The following is a 17,619-nucleotide window of genomic DNA, read 5'->3' on the forward strand; positions in this document are numbered from 1 at the left end:
CCCAAAAGGTTAAAAAAAACCAAAAAAACCAGGTTTAAATGAATTTATTTCCATTAAACCTTTGTTAAAATTAAGAGCAGCCAAGCTCTAAGACCCCTATAAGCACTTTTACAAAATGACCACTAGAGGGTATCAGTTTATAAGGTATGGTTATAAAACTAGAGTTACAATGACACATATACATAATCTAATATTAAATTGATTGATTCGTGAAGTTTTTTAAATTTTTAATGTTTTAATCTAGAGAAAGTTATTAATATTTATTTATTTGAATAAGGAATAATTTTATATACTGTTGAACATGTGTATTCCTTTTATGTTAATGTCTTGAGAAATAGTGTTTTATATGCATTTCCCTTTTAAATTTGATTGGTATAATGAGCACGTAATTGATGTTGTTATAAATATAGCTTGTTAGTTGGAATGATTTATCTGATGAAGTCTACGTAATATGACGAAAACGTTGAGTGGAACTTTTAAGGCGTTAATGTTATTTCTCTGGTGTGCTTTGTGATTTTATCTTTTGGACATTAAATTTCGGTATTGGAACTACATCCGACCTCTCTTTTGCACTTTGGAATTATTTTTGGTGTTTTTTGGTGCAATTTCCACCATTCTGTTGGTTTCATGTTCAGCATATGACCTAAGCCCATGGGCTTAAGGCTGCATAAGCAGATGTATGAGTGATAAAGCCTCAGACTGTCTACTGCCAGTCTGAACCTAGGTCTCGTGCTCGTCTGTCTTTTCTACTCATGGTCATTGATATTGTTTGCATTCACTGGTTCAGATAAGTGTCCCATTGAGGAACCATCCTGTATGACTGCTATTGAAATTGGAAGAAGACACGTATAATGGTCAAAGGGGAAGGGTGAATGGTACATTTTTAGCTTGGAGATTGAGATCAAAAGGTGAGGGTGGGGAGGAATATTAAGAGAAAAGGTAAAGAGAAGAGAAGTGCTGAAGAAGAATGGTCAGAAATTGCAGCAGAGAGAAGCATTTTTATGAGAAAAAGGAAGAAGAGTTGATTTAGAGATTGAACAGGGATGTATTAAGTGGAAGGCTTTTTTACTGGAGATAAAGCATGTACTCAGATTTTTTTTAGTTTTTTTATTTTTAAGGGATGGCATTCAAAGAAGATGACAAGCTGAAGGTGGTGATTGGGAGGTGTGGAGGACAACAATTATTGGTGTCACTGCAGAAAGTGATAGTGTTGACTTAAAGGTAAGAGAATCCTGGCATAACCTCCAGATAAAATATGAGCCGCAGCTAACTTACTAATACAGCTGCAAACATCTTCACAAGACTTTTACTTGAAAGTAAGGAAGCCCTGAATTAACCTGCAGATTTTTAGATCTGTCTAAATGAAAACACGACAAATGTTTTCACAAGGCTGGAAGAGGTAGATGTGAGAGGTAATAGTCTGAACCAAGTTGGATTTGTTAAGGAAAATACATCCATTGATCACCGATTATACTAAAATTCATGTACAGAGGAAGCCGTGTATGACAGTAGGGGAGGTAGTTCATAGGTTCATACTAGGCTGTCTGCCCTGGGGCATTTATAAGCCTAGCCAGAATGTGTTTGGCTTTCGCCACCCATTTTAAATTTATTTTGCTATGCCCTTTTTCGAGGTTAGTATACTGTGCCTCTGTCTAACAGTGACACAGAAGTGATACCCGGGGAAAACCTACGATCTCCCATCCACTCATCAAGATTCCTCTTGAAGAGAGTCAATGAGGGACTCTGCCTAACCTGGACTGGGATTTTATTCCAGAGTGAAGGGAGCCTCTGGGTTATGAATCTGTCCCTCCAGCATGTCCTATTTATTTCAGTGCTGAGGTTCAAGTCTCGAGCGCAGAGCCTGATGGGATTTGATTTTCTGAGGTGCAGCATGTCCATTAATTCTGGGTTGGACATGGCTTTATAATGCCAGGCACAGATCGCCTCTGAGCAGGCGATATGCCACTGAGTAGAGCTGGAGTTTCTTTAACCGGGCAGCATATGGCATCTGTTTGAGCCCTTTGATCCTCTTGGTGAGGTACTTTTGTGTCTTTCCAGTTGCTGCAGGTGTCTGGTAAGGTACATCCCAAAAGGGACATTGTACTCAATTATGGGCCTGATGAGGGATGAGTAAAGAGGCACCCATGACCTCCCTGATCTAGATGTGAATCCTTCATGATTAGGTGGGCTATATAAAATGTTTTTCTAACCACTTTGGCCACGTGGTTGTCAAATGAGAGATTGCTATCAACTTGGGTCCCCAGGTCCCTAATTACTTCTTCTGTACTTAATGGATTACCACCTATGTGGTAATTTGTGGGCACTTTGTTTTTGCCAAAGGGTATGACTATACACTTTTTGACATTTAGCTTGAGGCCATGGCTCTGGCACCAGTTGTCTGTTTCTATGAGGCCCTTTTGGAGGATGCTTGTGTCGGCTGGAGAGTTGATTATGCCCAGTTTGCAGTCATCTGCGAACTTGGTCAGCCACAGTCCTTCCGTGTTGGCCTGTACCTCCGAGAAATATATACCGAACAAGAGAGGTCCCAGGACTGATCCTTGTGGGACACCACTTGTAACTGGTTTGGAGTCTGACATGGCTCCAGCAATTCTAACCATGTGGGTTCTGTCCTTGAGCCAGTTTGCAATCCATCTAGTGACATAGGGTTTATATTTAAGCTGGTGAGCTTATCTATAATGCCCGAGTGGGGTATTGTATCGAAGGCTTTTATGCAGGTCCAGGTAGGCTGTGTGGACCACCTTCCCTCGTCAATGGCCTTGGTGACTGTTTCAAAGAAATCAACCAGGTTTAAGAGGCAGGATCTGCCTTAACAAAGCCGAACTGGGTAGGATCCAGTGTCTGTAGGTCCCCAATATCTTTATTTATGAGGTCCATGATGATCCTTTCCATAGCTTTGCAGACCAAGCTAGTCAGGCTTATGGGGCTTATAGTTTCCACGCTCCGCTGAGGCACCACCTTTATGGAGAGGGACCACTGTTGCTGTACGCCACTCTTTGGGCACATATTCTGTAGTAAGGCTGAGATTGAACAGTAGTTTTATGTTTGGGTTTAGCTCTTCTTGAGTTCATGTAGGATGCAGCCCGGGACACCGCCTGGTCCCATTGATGCTGTGTTTTTTGCTTTGGAGAGGGCGGCTCTTACCTGAGCATCTGAGATGTCAAGGGGCAGCACTCTGCTGGGATAGATATTTGCCCTTTGGTGGGGAGGGGATAAGTTTGCGCTGAACCTGTCAGCTAGGATGTTGGCAATGTCTGTGGGTTCAGTGTATTTTATGTCATTTTGACTAATTCTGAGCATATCTGGGAATTACCACCCAGGTTCCTAACATAACTAAAGAAAGCCTTGTGATTATCCTTAGTGTCCTGTGCAATTTTTCTCTCAAGCTGGCCTTAGACAATTTTATGAGTGCCCGTAGTTTTTGCTAATACTGATCAGTGATGCCTTCCCTTTTGGGATTTTGCTCTATCATTTAGTAGCTTCCTCCTTCTATTGTATAGTTTGTTTATGGTTGGGGTCCACCAGACAGGACGCCTGCCTTTGGAGGATTGGGTCTTGGTTTTATTTGGGATCAAGATGATCCATGCATTCCTGAAGGTGTTCATAGAATGCGCTTATAAAGGATACTGCAGTCTGGGCCGTATATTCCACAGGCACAGAGTTTTTAAAGGATTCCACCTCAGTTCTGAGGAGGGTGAAATTTGCTTTAGAGAAGTTTTCACTGTGGTTTTCTGGGCAGGGGTGGGTCGGGATGTGAATATCCAGTGAGATTAGTTTATGGTCTGATCTTACCAGTGAGGGATACACTTCTGGTCTGGAGCATAGAGTCCCCATGTTGGTGATGATCAGGTCCAGTATGTTTTCCTCTTGTGGGAGTGGTAACAAGTTGTTCCATAGCATTTGAGTTTATAAATTCTAGAACCTTTGGGCTAGGTGTTGGAGCCAGAGTAATGCTCCCAGTCTATGTTTGGGTAGTTGAAGTCGCCCAATATAATGGTGTTTGGAGAGACCTTCATATTTTCCAGTGTTCTCAGGAAGGCCGAGTTGGGTTCCTGGGTTTGGGAGGGTGGTCTGTAGCAGGCTATAAACTGGAAGGCAGTTTTACCCACTGTTAGTTGCACATGGATAGTCTCTGATGCTTCATGCTTTGCCACCAACCTGGAGGTGTGGGTATCTTTGATGAATATGGATACTCGACCTCCTGTTGTGGTTCGGTCTAAGATTTGGGGGTAAAAAGCATGGTATGAGGTATAACCTGGTAGTGCTGGGGTGCTCTCGGAGAACTGAACCAGGTTTCTGTTACTGCACAGATATCGATGTTCTCCATGCTAAGGAGAGTTTCGAAAAGTGCATCTTGAGACTTCTGGCATTGAGTAGCATTACTCTTAGTTTCTTATCCCTTGTGATACCTATGGAGGTGGGTTTGTCTTTGAGCCTTGCCTAAAAAGGCACTATGGGGTAGCAAGAGCCTTTGCCAATATCCAAAGCCCAGGGTGACACAGGTGCAAGCCGCCCCTAGCTAAGCATCGCGGCTTGTCGATTATATCATCCCAAGCTGACAGGCATTGGATCCCCTTTGAATGACACCAGTACTTAAGCCAATTGTTGAAATTGATCATCTTGTCTTCATATTGTGGCATCATTCTTGGTGAGGTTAAGATGCTACTCAAGGTCAGGGTCATACCGGCCTGGGCTACATGCTCAGAGAGCTCCTTTATGTCTCTTTTCATGTAGTCCAGGGAGGTACGTCTCAGGTCATTCACACCAGCATGGACAATGACTGAGTCATATTTGTACTTGCCTTGGAGTGACCTGAGTGCTTGTGTTATGTGGCGGATCCTAGCGCCCGACAGGCTGCTCACCGTGACCCGCTCCTTGTTCAGCCTGGTGAGCGGGACGTTAGTCACCTATTACAAGTTTATCAGGTGTGTTGTGTAGTCTTAAGGGCTGTGACTGTTCGGCACACTGGCTTTGTGAGATATGTGTTGCACGTGTTTTGTTTTGGGGTAGCGCTTGCTTGGGTGTCTGCTTTGGAGGTCTCTGCTGCTTAGGCAGATCTTTATTTAGAGCCTCCGAGTATGTTTTTGTGTGATTATGTGTTTGGTTTGCTGTCATGGTAGGTCTATGTGAGACTGGAATTGTAGTGAGTGTGGTTTCCTTCTCCTGCTGACTGGTTATGCCAGTACTGAGTTGAGAGAGCTTAGCCTCCAGTTTGGCTATATGGTTGCATCTCTCACATGTGTTGGAATTTTTTGGGAGGAGGAGAGAGTTGTCTGTGTACATGAGGCAGTTGTAACATTGCCTCAAGATTCCCAGATTCACCAGCTGGACCGGAGAGGAGATTAACAACTGACCTTTGGACGTGCTAGAATAATATTGGGAATTCCTTAATAATTGAAAACAAGGGCCAGTGGGGAGTGAGGGTGTAGTGCTTTTAATTTTTAGTGCTGACTTGTATAATTGCTTTAGTGAGCAAGTGCCAGGTAACTTAAGTGCAATGTGTTACAGGTAACTTAAATGCAAAAACGACAAACAGTAACTTTCTTTCAAGTGAAACGAGGGCATAAGTACAGTAAGCAATGCAGATATCACTAGTGATCCACAGAAGCGCTAAGAAGCCGCGTATTAGGTGGAATTAGCATTCCAGGGAAATAACAAGCAAACAAGCATATAAACAAAGCTAGATTCAGCAGGCCTGGATCTAGTCTATGCTACAGCAAACAAGGTGTACCAATTTCAGTAAGATACAGTTCAAATATTCAGGCACTATAAACCTTTAACCAGAAATTCCCAGCTCAGAAGGGCAGAGTCCAGCCTCTTCTCCCACAAGAGTGCAGACCACAAACCTTCTTAATGTAAAATAACTGGCCTGAAGCCCAAGTGCTTAAACCAGAACTAATACACTTTAAGAATAACAGACACTGGGCTCTCAATCAGCAGTTCCCAACTTAGAAGGATGAAAGCTACCTGTCCTGCCACCACAGTGCATGCCACAAACCTTCCTAATGTAAAACAACTGGTCTGAAGCCCAAGTGCTTAATCCAAAAGACTTAGAATGATAGCTAGACTTTAATCAAGTTACTACCAAGCAGTAATAAATACAATTGAATACTTTAGAGAATGCCTGGATTAGTGCTCAAGTTACACAAACAAAGCTAGATCCAACAGGCCCGAATCCAGTCTATGCCACAGCAAACAAGGCTCCTACTTCAGTAAGAAGCAGTTCAGATATGCATGCACTATAAGCCTTTAACCAGAAATTCCCAGCTCAGAAGGGCAGAGTCCAGCCTCTCCTCCCACAAGAGTGCAGACCACGAACCCTCTTAATGTAAAATAACTGGCCTGAAAGCCCAAGTGCTTAAACCAGAATTAATACACCTTTAGAATAACAGACACTGAGCCCTCAATCAGCAGTTCCTAACCTAGAAGGATGTAAGCTACCTGTTCTGCCACTACAGTGCAGACCACAAACCCTCTCAGTGCAAAACAAGTGTTTAAACCAAAAGGCTTAGAATCAGTAACACCAAGCAGTAATAAATACAATTGAGTACTTTTAAGATGATGCAAAAGTAAAATAAAGTAGGTAGAAACACAAGTACAGTAAAAGCAGATGAAATTTTTTTTTTTTTTCTGAACAAGTGCTGAGATCAAAGAAACATATTTGAGTGCTGAAACTAGAAAACTGGCTAGTTATAAGAAAAAAACTAAGCTAGAAGGCTTCCCTCCAACACAGAAGGGCTTGGGGCTCAGAAGCCTACAAATAGTCTATACCACTTAACAGGAAAGGCAGGAAACTAGCTTACATTTTTTTTCGTTTCCCAGATGCTCTCTTTGTACACAGTAGGAGTGCCTGAAATCAGAATATGATCTCACTGCACTCAGTTGAGTGAGCAAATGAGATGGGCCCAGAAGGAGTATCCAAACACAAATTTACAAGAGGGGCGGGCAGTTTCAAGGCCACTAAGATTAACACCAAAACAAAAACAGGGAGAGTGGGTGGGACTAACTGAAGAGCAGAGTCAAAACTTCCAGTTCAGTTAATATTCCTGCAACACAGTTAAAATCAATTTAAATACTGTATTTTTTTGAAAAAAAAAGTGCAGATAAAGGTATTTAAATTCTCTTATACGTCCAGTTGAATACAGCAAGTTCTTAGCCGGCCAAAGCTGAGGTTTTTAAGCCAAGAAAAATGCTTAAATGTACAGATTTCTTGCATTGGCCAGGAATCAAACCCGGATCAACTGCTTGGAAGGCAGCTATGCTCACCACTATACCACCAATGCTATTGTTATTCATTGTTAAAATTTAATACTGTAGATTGAGGATTTTACATTAAAACTGAGAAGAAGCAAGTGAGTGGGAAGTTTTTGGTAGGGGTTAAAGTGACTCTCAAAAGTCCATAGCTGGGGCTGGCAGCCAGTGGAGTTTATCAAGGAACGTAAACTTGAGGAGTGGAATGAGATAAGGCAAGGGTATACTGTGCTATGTGGCTACCTTCTGGTGGTGGTGAAGGTTTTTAAAGAAATGTATGTTGGTACTGGATAAGAATAAATAGTAGGGTCAAGCAGTGCAGCTTTAACCTGTTTGCAAATGACTGCATGGTGTTATCAAATGTTGAGATGCATTTACTAAAAAGGATAAATATTGTATGGAGTTTGGAAGGAAGTGATGACTTGAGCACAATTCTGTAAAGTCCGTCATTACTCCATTAGGGGAAGGCAGTAGCAGTAGAAAACAACTGCCTATGGTTAAGGAGAGAATGAAGTGTGGTTGAAAAGAAAGTTGCCATCTCCAGAAAAGGTTAATTAAAAATGAGTCCTCAGTAGCATTTGTAGGCACACTAGTGGAGTGACAAACTACAAATATTTTTTTTTATTTAAACAAGAAGCATCTTTATTAAATTATCAGTTATGACATAGGTGATCATACATTTATATAAATGAAAAACCATATTGACACATTCCTTCCGAGATGCAAACATTTTACATCACAAACCATATTGGCACAATTCTAGCTGCAAACATTATACATCAGTTATAATCTACCCAATCATTGTCAGTCAAACATTACATAGCTCATTCAAATACTGCCTTCTTTTAAACCTCATTCCTCCCGTGTATGTATTCCTACAATTCCTGTTTTTTTTTTCAATGTAATTTACTTCCTACCCTTTTCTAAAGATCAAGCAAGTACGTATAACACGCCCAAGCTGTAATGGATTCTTCTGAAAAAAATGCACCCTTCAAATCTGAAACTTTTTGCTGTAGAGTTCTTTATTCACCAAACATAAGATTTAGCGCTTTCATCCACAAGCATGTGGACTTCATCAGAATACTAATTAACAGTTAATTACACCTTTTATAAGCCATTTTGGTGCCAAAATTCTTCTACCAAGCATCTAATGCTACCAATTATACTGTTAAAATATTAAAAAATGAATTAATGAAAATTCATTCACAATTTATGACCATATTAAATATCAAAACATGTTAAACATAAAAATCATGAAATTCACAACACACAATTGATATAAAAAATTAATATTTGTTTGTTTGTGTCTTTCGGCTTTTCTCGGTTAGGGGTCGCCACAGTGGAACTCCGGTCCGCTAATGATTGGCAGTTGATTTTCACGTACCGGCTTTCCAGGCCTGACGCACAACCTTCAACGAAGGTACGCCCATTCACGCATGTCTCCACGCAGAAGACGCTCTAGCTGAGAATCGAACCGGACAGTATAAAAAATTAATATAATGATATTAATATAAATTACTATAAATAGATTAATCTAATATAAGAATAATATTTAATTACATATAATACATGATCATTGTGTACTTGTCAATTCCCACACCATTGTAGTACACCAATAAAATAATACACACCATCCCTTCCTAAGCCACTTTTTACTCTCTTCCCTATATATGCATCTGTAATATAGGCTTAATTGTGATGTAGTCATTAAGACCAGGAAAGTTTAAAGCATCTTAATAGCTGCCATCTAGTCTCCCTGTACCCTAAAAGGGCTTTAATGTTACTCCCTCTCGGACCTATTTTGATCTGTTCAAGAATGGCAAATTTAAATGTGTACTCATATCATTTCATCTCTATATGCCTGTAAACGGCATTAGTTTTATCTTTTTTAGTAATATTGTACAGATGATCATAAATCCTGTTCTTGAAACATCTCTCTGTTTTTCCAGTATAACAACATGGACAGGACATACATTCGGCCATGTACACAACACATTTGGAGTTACAATTCCCCTGTGCAAATATGACCTTAGTTTTGTTAACATTATCCAACACAACCCCTTCGACTTCTAATATACTAGAACATTGTCTGCGACATCCACATTTCCTAGTATGTATTTTGTCTTGCAGTATGTTGACCCACCCATGTTCCAAACTTCTCTTTAAATTGTTACCCATTTTGTAAACAAAGGGATGGTGCTGACCCCACTATATCCCTTATGTCATTATCTGCTAACAAAATGTTCCAGTTATAAGCCATTATCTGTTTGACTTTATTTACATAAGGTGAATACTCCAAAAATACATGCCTTTTGATAATTTGTATCATTGTTTACTTTATCCACTAAAATAGTTTCTGATAAAGGCTTCCCTAAAATAGGGAGATATTTTCTACCCCATTCACCAGTGACGTACCCCTTGACGTCATTTAACATATGAATGGGATACCCCCTCTGCTTAAATAAATTCCATATAAATTCCATTTCTTTAACCATATCTACATACTGAGAGGTTATCCGGGTAGCACGTATACATTGTCCTTTGAAAATGTTCCTCATTGTTTTTCTAAGGTGATTACTCGTATATTCAAGATAACTGTTGGAGAAGGCATTTTTTTTGTATATGTTAGACTTAAAGTCATGATTGGTGTTCGCAACAAAGGTATCTAAATACGCTGTACCATTAGTGTTGCATGTATGTGTGAATCGTAAAAATGTAGTTGAGTTATTAATGTACTCCATAAATTCCTCAAATATTTCAAAGAACCTTCCCACAGTAAAAAAATCATCCAAAAATCTCGAATAATGTCTGATGTGCTTGTAAAATCTACTCTGACATATATACGTCGTTTCCCAATCCAACATGACCAGATTTGCAAACATGGGGGCACAAGCTGCCCCCATGGCCACACCCCTGGTCTGTCTATAATACTCTCCTTCAAAGTAAATAAAATTGTTATCAAGCACTATCGACATATCCAAAATAAGGGCTACAAAATCCCATTCTAAATTAGTATTTTTGTCTAATACTGTTGCAGAATCCATCTAAACCAGGTTGTTTAGGGATACAAGAAAATGGGTCTACAACATCAGTGGTGATGTAATATAACCCTTCTTTCCAAACTTTAGGAGTCAGGCTGCTTAGGAAACCCCAAGAATCCTTCACCATATGTGGAATGGTCCCATATATACGTTTTAACCATTTGTCAATGGCCACTCCCAATGGGAATGTTTTAGAACGATTACCTGATATAATTGGTCGAAAGGGTGAGTTGTTGATACTCTTATGTATGTTGGGTATGCCAACTATAGTGCCCATAACCGGATATTCTACCTTCAAAAAGTTATAAACCTCATTAGTAATATGGTTGTCTAACAAATATTCTTCTTTGTACATATCAATATGTTTGTATGCAACCGGTATTTCATTAACAGAAACTGTTTCATAATTTCCTGATGTCTGTAAAATCTCAAATATCTTGGCAACATATTCCAAAGTGCCATAAATCACTACCCCCACCCCCACCCCCTTGTCAGGTTTCATAATCCTTATTTTCTGGTCTTCCTTAAACTGTCTCAAAACAGCAGCCTCACTGTGGGTAAGGTTATATCTCATTTTTTGTATGTTTTAAATCATTGTGTAAACTGTGCATTTCTTTTGTAGCCATTCTTTCATACACTGCAACACTAGATTGTGTTACGGGCACATATGTACTTTTGTTAAATGTTTCCTTAACTTACATATTTGGTATTGTTCTGAAATTGAATAGCTAAATTGATCTTCCTCAAGTATAATTTAATCTCTTCCAAACAATCTATAATCTGAAAACCTGAATTGGCAATCTATTTCATCCCCCTCGAAAAAAGTTTGAAATGCTTATTTTTCAAAACCAAATTAGTATAGTTATATATTTTTAAATCATCTAAACAGTTTACTATTCCATCATTTTCTGTAGTGTCTAATACCTTCTCAAGAACTTTTTCTGTGCCTACCACTGATTGTCCATCCCCCGTCTGTGGTACGTTTGTTGCTCTTGTCCCCAATATGGTTTGTCCTGCTTCCATTTCCAATCTTTCCTCCAATTTTTGTAATGATGCTTCCACCCTCCCCCCCCCAAATTTGTATTGCGTCTGTGTTGATTATTATTAATCTCCTCAGTGTTCTGACTATAATCACCTTCTCTGTCCATATTATTAATATAATTCTTACTGTCCTTATTCATTTTCCAGGGGTATACATTATCATTCGTAAAATGCTCCATGTCCCTCCTAATTTTCCTACATTTCTTACTAAAAATGGTATGTGCCTTTTTATCTGCAATATCATATTGTTTAAGATGTAATGTATCCCATTGATTATATAATAAGTCATGAGTAATAATAATATTCAAATTTTCAACTTCATAAGTGCACATAAGCCTTCATCATTTTTCTTTATTAAAAGTTTCATGTAATCAAAACCAAACTGATTAAATAACTGATTAAATTCACTACATACAGCTTCATTTAATTCACTACATACAGCTTCGTTTAATTCAATACCCTTTGGCACCTTAAAAAACGCAAGCCCACAGGTACTATTTTCAATACACGACATTGATTAAGATATGCATTGTCAATTTTCAAACCTTTAATCATGCCCAGTTTTTTACCAAACATATAAATAAGGTCTTTGAGAGAGCTGTTAGTTACAAAACCATCCTCATTCTCATTAACAATAGATGCTCGGTCAAGGTCTTTAAAGTCATAATCTCTCTTAAAAAACTCATTCAAAAGGGTGCTAGTCAGCCCATTTCCAGTTAATTCTTTGGCATTTGCTCTAGGACTAGAGCTTTGCCTTACAGTACCTTTGATAGCTGCTGGTGCATCCCCAACAGTGGTAGAATAAGTTTTGGATGACATAGTCCGTTTAGGTTTAGTCCCAGTTCTCCTGTATTCCTCTTCCACATTGTAAATAGAGAAATCGAACGTATAATCTTTTTCTGTCATTCCACTATTGTTACCCTCCATATTCATATGTAAATCAAGGCCATCCATGGCCGTCGAAATGCCGAAACCATTCCCCTGGCCATTACAAAACTCGAAGGAGGCTTGGCTTCCTGCTGTAATTGCTGCCGACTGCAGCATATGACGTGTGCCATTCTCCGCGATTGGGTAAACAGTTCCAGTAAATGGGTAACCTCCTCCTTCAGTGTAGAGACTTCCGATTGAAGTCTCTGTATGTTGTCTCTAAACACCAGAATTGCATTCAGAGGCAAATCTTCAGCAGAATCCATAGTGCATCCAAATAAAAACCTCATAATAGGCGTGCAAACAACAAAGTAAGTCCAAGCAAGTATGTGTAACACGCCCAAGCTGTAACAGAGTTTTCTGAAAAAAACGCACCCTTCAAGACTGAAAACTTTTTGCTGTAGAGTTCTTTATTCACCAAACACAAGATTTAGCGCTTTCATCCACAAGAATGTGGACTTCATCAGAATACTAATTAACAGTTAATTACACCTTTTATAAGCCATTTTGGCACCAAAAGTCTTCTACCAAGCATCTAATACTATGAATTATACTGTTAAAATATCAAAAAATGAATGAATGAAAATTCATTCACAATATACGACCATATTAAATATAAAAACATGTTAGATTATGAAATTTATAACGCACTATTAATTGATATAAAAAATTAATATGGTATATAAAAATTGTTATAGATTAATCTAAGAATAATATAATTTAATTAAATATAATACATGATCATTGTGCACTTGTCAATTCACACATCATTATAGTACACCAATTATATAATACACACCATCCCTTCCTAAGCCACTTTTTACTCTCTTCCCTATATATACGCATTTGTAATATAGGCTTAATTGTGATGTAATCATTAAGAGGGTAACTGAGGGTAATGCTACTCAATTTTAGAAGTCTAAATCTCAAAATGCACTCACTCGAGGCACTCCTTAAAATGGAGAACATCGATATCTGTGCAGTGACTGAGACCTGGTTCAAGGCTCCAGAGAGCACCCCTGCACTACCAGGCTATAACTCGTACCACCCTTTTCGGCCATGTAACCTGGACTGAAATACCAAAGGCAGAGGTGTGTCCATATTCATTGAGGATATCCACACCTCCAGGCTAGTTGCTCAGCATAATGCATCCGAGGTTATCCAAGTGCAGCTAACTCTGGGCAAAACTGAAATCCAAGTTGTAGCTTGCTACAGATCCCCACCATGCCCCAGGATTCCCACTCCTCTTTTCTTGATGTACTGGAAAATATTAGGGTTCAACCAAACACCCTAATAATGGGCGACTTCAACTACCCCACCATTAACTGGGAAAACTACTCGTGTACCAACTCCTTAGCGCAACGCTTTCTGGAATTCATAAACTCCAGTGCCCTGGATCAACTTATCCACACCCCCACCAGGGGCAACAATGTCCTAGACCTAGTCATTACCAACACGAGTGACTGGTGTTCCACACCTGGTCAACTCCTCATTGGTCCGATCCGACCATAAGCTAATCACCCTTGATATCCACTTCCTACCCCCACCCCCCATTAAGGAACCACAGTAAAAAATTTCTCCAAAGCCAACTTCATGCTTCTTAAGACAGAAGTGGTGAACTTCATGACACCCATGCAGATGGACAATACAGTTACAACTGCTGAATCCTGCACAAATGCACTCTATAAGCACTTAACACGAGTGTATGGATCGTGCTATCCCAAACAGAATCAAGATGCTATCCTCCAAACAAAGGAAGCCAATCTTGTGGTCCCCTGCCATAAACAAATTGTACAACAGAAGGAAGAAACTGTTGCAAAAGAGAGTAAAATCCCATGAGTGGAGGAGCTCCCTGGTCAGCCTCAGTAAGTAGCTAAGATCCCTTATAAGATCTTCCAAAGCTAGCTACGAAAACAAAATCGCCACTAATTCCAAGGACAACTACAAAGCATTCTCTAGCTATGCCAAGAATCTCGATGGCAACACCCAGATCTGCTCTGAGTTACCGCACAAAGGGAAGAAAATTACAGAACTAACTGATATTGCCAACATCTTGGCAGGTAGGTTCAGTGCTAACTTTACACCCCTCTCACCCCCTAAAGGGCCCATATCTATACAGGAAGAATGCAGAGTCCCTGTAATCACAACTATGCAGGTAAAAGCTGCACACTCTAAAGCCAAAAACACAACATCCATGGGACCGGCAACATCCCAGGCTGCATTTTACATGAACTTCAGAACGAACTGGCTCCCCATTTAAGCACCATGTTCAATATTAGCCTCACATCAGGCTTTGTGCCCACTGAATGGCACACAGCAACAGTTATCCCACTCCACAAAGGGGGAGCCACCACTGATCCCGGGAACTATCGACCTATTAGCCTGATGAGCCTGGTCTGCGAGGCCATGGAACGTATTATCATGGAACTCATAAACAAAGACATTGGTAACCTCCAAACTCTGGATCCCACCCAGTTGGGGTTTGTGAAAGGCAGATCATGCCTCCTGAACCTAATCAACTTCTTTGAGGCACTCACCAAAGCCGTAGATGAGGGTAAGGTGGTTCACACAGCCTATCTTGACCTCGCCAAGGCTTTCAACACCATCCCCCATTCTCGAATTATAGCTAAACTCACTAAACTAGGTATAAATCCCTACATCACAAGATCGGTTGCCAACTGGCTCACTGACAAGAACCCACACTGTAAAAGTTGCAGACTCCAAATCTGACCTCAAAGCAGTGACAAGTGGAGTACCACAGGGTTCCATTCTGAGACCTCTCCTGTTTGGTATCTACTTCTCTGAAGTACAGGCTAACACAGAAGGCCTCTGGCTGAATAAGTTCGCAGATGACTGCAAGCTAGGAGCCATAGTCTAGTCTCCAAATTATGTGGACATCCTACAGAAGGGCCTCACTGAGACAGATGCCTGGTGTCAGAGCCATGGCCTCAAGCTCAATGCCAAAAAGTGCAGTGTCATCCCCTTTGGTAAAAACTTTGTACCCATGAACTACCACATAGGCAGCAATCTACTTAACACCGAATGCGTGATAAGAGACCTTGGGACCCAGGTGGACAGTAGTCTCTCCTTTGATAGTCACATCACCACAGTAGTCAGGAAGTCTTTCTATGTGGCACACCTCATCATAAAATGGTTTTCATCCAGGAAAACGAGGTCATTTTCCCCTCTACTCAACACTCATTAGACCCATTATAGGGTACAAAACCCCTTTTGGAATGTACCTCACAAGACATCTGCAGCAGCTGGAAAGGCCACAGAAGTACCTCACAAAGAGGATTACTGGCCTCAAACAAATGCCCTACACTGACCGCCTCAAAAAACTCCAGCTTTACTCCATAGCATATTGCCTACTCCGAGGTGATCTCTGCCTAGCATATAAAGCTGTGTCAAACCCAGAGCTGTTGGACATGCTACACCTAAAGAAATCCCAATCCCTCCGAGCTACACGCTCTAGGGACATAAACCTTGTCACCACAATAAACAGGACATGCTGGAGGGATAGATTCCAGTACCAGAGACTTCCCATACTCTGGAACAGGCTACCCATCTATGTCAAGCAAAGTTCTTCATTAGCACTCTTCAAGAAAAATCTTGATGAGTGGATGGGACATAGGAAATACACCCCGGGATCAATTCTGTGTCTCTGCTCAACAGTGGCACAGGAAAATAACTTTCTTGGGTAGCGTAAGCCATGGAACCTTGTTGGCTAGGCTTACGTAGGCCCTTGGGCCGATAGCCTAGTACCTACCTATGAACCTATAAGACCAGGAAAGTTTAAGGTGTCTGTTAATAGCTGCCATTTAGTCTCCCTGGACCCTAAATTAATTAAATGATATTCTTATATTAGATTAATCTATTTATAATAATTTTATATTAATATCATTATATTAATAATTTTTATATCAATTAATAGTGTGTTATGAATTTCATGATTTTTATGTTTAACATTATTTGATATTTAATATGGTCGTATATTGTGAATGAATTTTCATTCATTCATTTTTTAATATTTTAACAGTGTAATTGGTAGTATTAGATGCTTGGTAGAAGATTTTTGGTGCCAAAATGGCTTTTAAAAGGTGTAATTAACTGTTAATTAGTATTCTGATGAAGTCCACATTGTTGTGGATGAAAGCGCTAAATCTTGTGTTTGGTGAATAAAGAGCTCTACAGCAAAAAATTTTCAGTCTTGAAGGGTGCATTTGTTTCAGAAGAATCCATTACAGCTTGGGCATGTTATACATACTTGCTTGGACTTACTTTGTTGGTTGCACGCCTATTGTGAGATTTTTATTTGCTTGCACTATGGATTCTGCTGAAGATTTGCCTCTGAATGCATCTCTGGTGTTTAGAGATGACATACAGAGACTTCAGTCAGAAGTCTCTACACTGAAGGGGGAGGTTACCCATTTACTGGAACTGTTTACCCAATCGTGGACACTGGCACACGTCATATGCTGCAGTCGGCAGCAGTTACAGCAGGAAGCCAAGCTTCCTTTGAGGTGCCTAACAGCCAGGGGAATGGTTTCGGCATTTCGATGGCCATGAATGGCTTTGATTTACATATGAATATGGAGGGTAACAATAGTAGAATGACTGGAAAAGGTTATATATTCGATTTCTCTATTTACAATGTGGAAGAGGAATACAGGATAACTGGGGCTAAACCTAAACGGAATATGTCTTCCAAAACTTATTCTACCACTGTTGCGGATGCACCAGCAACTATCAAAGGTACTGTAAGGCAAAGCTCTACTCCTAGAGCAAATGCCAAAGAATTAACTGGAAATGGGCTGACTAGCACCCATTTGAATGAGTTTTTTAAAAGAGATTATGACTTTAAAGACCTTAACCGAGCATCTATTGTTAATGAGGATGGTTTTGTAACTAATGGCTCTCTCAAAGACCTTATTTATATGTTTGGTAAAAAACAGGGTATGATTAAAGGTTTGAAAATTGACAATGCATATCTTAATTAATGTCTTGTATTGAAAATAGTACCTGTGGGTGGTGGTATACATACTTGCTTGGACTTGCTATGTTGTTTGCACGCCTGTTGTGAGGCCTTTTCTAAATATCCCAATTCCAGTTGTTTTATCACTGTTACTATATTCAGTACTACCAATACAGCTGGTTTAGACTCAGATTTCCATTTTCTAGTAAATTTTTTTTTTTTTTTTGGAGGCCACCATAATTACACTCAGCAAGGCCTTACTGTGTCTGTGTCTAGGCAATTCCGATTCTGTATCATAGATTAGAAAAATCATTTCCTTGCATACACCACTTTTGCTTACCCTGTATCTCTGACAGAAAATACCCT

General features: G+C 39.9%; 1 non-coding gene across 1 annotated transcript; it reads right to left on the minus strand.

The window, feature by feature from the left end:
* Positions 1-7,229: 7,229 nt before the first annotated feature.
* Positions 7,230-7,301, minus strand: TRNAG-UCC. The gene has a single exon. It is a non-coding gene; the product is annotated as a tRNA-Gly (tRNA).
* Between the last annotated feature and the right edge of the window lie 10,318 nt (positions 7,302-17,619).

The sequence above is a fragment of the Protopterus annectens genome, chromosome 8.part0 (assembly GCF_019279795.1).
Source record: "Protopterus annectens isolate FY-2018-M chromosome 8.part0, PAN1.0, whole genome shotgun sequence".
Lineage (NCBI taxonomy): Eukaryota > Metazoa > Chordata > Ceratodontiformes > Protopteridae > Protopterus > Protopterus annectens.